The sequence below is a fragment of the Cyprinus carpio genome, chromosome B23, assembly GCF_018340385.1.
Source record: "Cyprinus carpio isolate SPL01 chromosome B23, ASM1834038v1, whole genome shotgun sequence".
NCBI lineage: Eukaryota > Metazoa > Chordata > Actinopteri > Cypriniformes > Cyprinidae > Cyprinus > Cyprinus carpio.
Window position 1 is genome coordinate 6,962,796 of NC_056619.1, and position 3,858 is coordinate 6,966,653.

A 3,858-nucleotide genomic window follows, 5' to 3' on the forward strand; every position below is an offset into this window, starting at 1 on the left:
CATGACAGATTTGTATTTATTGCTTTATACACAAAAAAAAAAAAAAAAAAAAAAAAAACAGATTCATGTTCACATATGATTCTCATCTTAAGGCGATGCTCCAGTATAGTTCTATTTCAAGTTTGGCCTTTTTAATGGTCAGCCTTTTCTCCTCTAGCTGAAGCTGTATAAGGTCCATGTCCATGTCAGTTTTTTAAATTTGCCTTAATAGATGGACCTTATACAGCTCCTTTGCAGACAACTAGGAAGGCAAAATAAATAAGATGGTTAAAGAAGAAAATCTGCCACATACAGTAGTAACATTATGTAAATAAGGACAACCAGGGACAAGTTCGTACACTGCTAAGATTATATGTAGAGGTAGATGGACCCTCATCTGCTAGACCAGCTAGATTCTGTCACAGGACAAATGACACATTTTTCACTCCATCTAAAAAGTTATGCAGTGTCCAGTATATGCATCATACCTCCGTGGGTCTCCCAGCACTTTCTAATTCAGTCACAGCAGATGTGGTCTCTTCATCATCATCCTAGAGTGGAAAAAATGCAAGGTTACTTTGTCTGGCAGACAAACTGAAAGATCTAAAAGCAAGTGGTTCTTAAAATGCATCACTAACAATTGTGACAGACTGTGTGGTTTCAGGAGGATCCAATAATACAATGCGTCCATCAGCAACTGAAAAAAAAAAAAAGATACTCAATGTGTAAATTACTAAAGTATGACAGACACTGAATAAAGGCATTAGGAACATGAAAGAATAATAAAAAAAAAACAGATTACTGTATACAGCATATGCTGCAAAATAGAATATGTAAGCATAATGCACAAGTGAAACAATGACTGCATTTGGGAAGCATTTAGCCTTCTTCCTAATGACAAGAGTTAATGATCGTTTTGTCCAAATGTATGACTAAATAATCATTAGTACTAATATGGTATACCTACATTGTACCAAGTCACTTGAGTTGTTGTGGGAGGTAGCAAAGTCTGACGAAGTGCCCTCTGGAATACCATCGACCACAGGGCGACCTTTATTAAGTGAAAGAGCCAACTCCTCAGATGGGGTGAGAGGAGGTGGAGGTGGACCCCCACCAGTTAGATGGGCCTCAGCCTTTTTTCTATTAGCTATATAGGAAGAATACTGTAAAAGTAACTTAAGACATTGATCTTACAACAGTTAAAATAAAATATTACCTTTTGGAGAATGTTTTTGTGTTTCATTTTGACTTGGGAAAGAGTTCTTTTGGCTCCAGAAGGATTACACCTTATAAAACAAGAGGCCTAAATACTTCTTGTCAATATACATTGCACTGTATTCTCAAGAAACTGATGTAGAGAAAAGTAAATGCTTGTCGAGTCATGCCACATGCTCAAAAAGACAATTGTTCAACTTTGCAAATTAACAAAAGAAAGGCAAGCATATTTAAAATGTAATAAAAAAAACTTACGCATTTACTCTGTCAGTTATTTTTTGCCAAGCCAATTGTCTTTCCCTCGCATATGCAGCTGTACTAACTAACTAACTCGACACAGGTGTTTTGGAACCGACATACCCCGAGTAAGCAGGTTTTGGGTTAATCAACCCAGAGTTCAGGGTTAATCTGATGGTAAATTAACCCAGCTTTCTGGAATACACCCCTGGTCTGGGCTTGCTTATTTTTATTTATTTGTTTATCTTTAATAACAATATATATTTTTAGATTTAATATATTTTTGGAAACTGTGGAGGGGTCTGTGTCAAACTGTAACTGTAAAGGCCCTTTCACACCAAAAGTGAAATGAATAAGCCTCCGGTTGAAGGAATTCCTTGTGCCTCTGCACACAGTCCCAATTCCTCTCAACATGGGACAGGAGAGCTGTCAGTAAATAAATGGGAAAACAAAGTAGTTGGCATTACTTATTTGAAAAAGTAACTCAGATATTAAAATTTTTAAAGTAATGCATTACTTTACTAGTTACTAAAGTAATCTGATTAAGTAACTCACATTACTTGTTATGTGTTACCCCCGACACAGAATACCAAAGCATAACTACAACAACAACCTTACTTACTATAAATAAGGAGCAGATTATGAGTTTAATGAGGGAAAACGTTTAAATAAAATATTAAAGTAATTATTTACCACAGTCCAAAAGTTTAGTATATACAGTGGGTACGGAAAGTATTTAGACCCCCTTAAATTTTTCACTCTTTGTTATATTGCAGCCATTTGCTAAAATCATTTAAGTTAATTTTTTTCCTCATTAATGTACACAGAGCACCCCATATTGACAGAAAAACACAGAATTGTTGACATTTTTGCAGATTTATTAAAAAAGAAAAACTGAAATATCACATGGTCCTAAGTATTCAGACCGTTTGCTCAGTATTTAGTAGAAGCACCCTTTTGATCTAATACAGCCATGAGTCTTTTTGGGAAAGATGCAACAAGGTTTTCACACCTGGATTTGGGGATCCTCTGCCATTCCTCCTTGCAGATCCTCTCCAGTTCTGTCAGGTTGGATGGTAAACGTTGGTGGACAGCCATTTTTAGGTCTCTCCAGAGATGCTCAATTGGGTTTAAGTCAGGGCTCTGGCTGGGCCATTCAAGAACAGTCACGGAGTTGTTGTGAAGCCACTCCTTCGTTATTTTAGCTGTGTGCTTAAGGTCATTGTCTTGTTGGAAAGGTGAACCTTCAGCCCAGTCTGAGGTCCTGAGCACTCTGGAGAAGGTTTTTTCATCCAGGATATCCCTGTACTTGGCCGCATTCATCTTTCCCTCGATTGCAACCAGTCGTCCTGTCCCTGCAGCTGAAAGACACCCCCACAGCATGATGCTGCCACCACCATGCTTCACTGTTGGGACTGTATTAGACAGGTGATAAGCAGTGCCTGGTTTTCTACACACACTTAGAATTAAGGCCAAAAAGTTCTATCTTGGTCTCATCAGACCAGAGAATCTTATTTCTCTGTTTTTTAGCACACTCCATGCGGGTTTTCATGTGTCTTGCACTGAGGAGAGGCTTCCATCGGGCCACTCTGCCATAAAGCACCGACTGGTGGAGGGCTGCAGTGATGGTTGACTTTCTACAACTTTCTCCCATCTCCCGACTGCATCTCTGGAGCTCAGCCACAGTGATCTTTGGGTTCTTCTTTACCTCTCTCCCCAAGGCTCTTCTCCCACGATAGCTCAGTTTGGCCGGACGGCCAGCTCTAGGAAGGGTTCTGGTCGTCCCAAACGTCTTCCATTTAAGGATTATGGTGGCCACTGTACTCTTAGGAACCTTAAGTGCAGCAGATTTTTTTTGTTTTTTGTAACCTTGGCCAGATCTGTGCCTTGCCACAATTCTGTCTCTGAGCTCTTCAGGAAGTTCCTTTGACCTCATGATTCTCATTTGCTCTGACATGCACTGTGAGCTGTAAGGTCTTATATAGACAGGTGTGTGGCTTTCCTAACCAAGTCCAATCAGTATAATCAAACACAGCTGGACTCAAATGAAGGTGTAGATTAGAACCATCTCAATGATGATCAGAAGAAATGGACAGCACCTGAGTTAAATATATGAGTGTCACAGCAAAGGGTCTGAATACTTAGGACCATGTGATATTTCAGTTTTTTTTTTTAATAAATGTGCAAAAATGTCAAGAATTCTGTGTTTTTCTGTCAATATGGGGTGCTGTGTGTACATTAATGAGGAAAAAATGAACTTAAATGATTTTAGCAAATGGCTGTAATATAACAAAGAGTGAAAAATTTAAGGGGGTCTGAATACTTTCTGTACCCACTGTATGTGTGTGTGTTTTGATTTCCACAAATCATTATGTTTATTTTTCTTTTCTTCACGTTATAAAAAAACAACAACAACTGTTTTTGTAT

General features: G+C 38.4%; 1 long non-coding RNA gene across 1 annotated transcript; it reads right to left on the bottom strand.

Moving 5' to 3' along the window:
* Nucleotides 1–390: 390 nt before the first annotated feature.
* LOC109091637 lies at nucleotides 391–1,442 on the bottom strand. Its single transcript, XR_006158267.1, has 3 exons — nucleotides 947–1,442; nucleotides 618–676; nucleotides 391–530 (listed from the first exon to the last, which is right to left on the bottom strand). It is a non-coding gene; the product is annotated as an uncharacterized LOC109091637 (long non-coding RNA).
* Between the last annotated feature and the right edge of the window lie 2,416 nt (nucleotides 1,443–3,858).